Consider the following 726-nt stretch of genomic DNA (forward strand, 5'->3'; position numbering starts at 1 on the left):
ATGTTAAATTTATATTAAAGTTTTTCTTCATTACCCATTCAAGCCGTCTCCAACCATTAATAATCCATGTTCAGCAGTTATGAATATTTGGTTATCCAGTTCCCTGTTGTAATAATGATCATCATACTAAGTAAAGCGAAAATAACCAAACTAATGGTAAAACTAGCGTTTCAACCTCCAAAAGTGGATACCAACACATTGGAGATTGATAGTTGAGAATTGTGCAGACAAACTAAACTCAATGTAGCAGTGGCAACTCAGTGACTTGTTGGTGAAATATTTCAATGCACTTATTGAGCTGGATGACTAATTGGGTCAAATAGCATCATATATATACAGGCGATGCACATCTACCTGAACAACTTTCATACAAGCTTCCATGAAACACTGGGATGTAGTCAGCACTAATGTACAGCAGATGTTGTAGGATGTGATTGTCAGAATTTAATTTTTTTTTCCAATTGTCAAAATAAAAAGCTTTTGCTTATATTTCTTAATAGTATAAATATATTATGTGTTGTTGTTGTTGGGCTTAGGATTCTTCTACAGTAGGTGTCTGTGACGTGTTAGCAAGAAATTCAACGATAAATGAACAGCACACACACTCCACTTGTTTTCAAAATAATATATCAATTCGGAACAAGTTAAACGTATGTGCAACAAATTCTTCACACTTTTGAGATTATATGTATATAGTTTTCTTCTTATCAAAAGTCCACTTAGGCC

The sequence above is a fragment of the Limulus polyphemus genome, unplaced genomic scaffold, assembly GCF_000517525.1.
Source record: "Limulus polyphemus unplaced genomic scaffold, Limulus_polyphemus-2.1.2 Scaffold5357, whole genome shotgun sequence".
Classification (NCBI taxonomy): domain Eukaryota; kingdom Metazoa; phylum Arthropoda; class Merostomata; order Xiphosura; family Limulidae; genus Limulus; species Limulus polyphemus.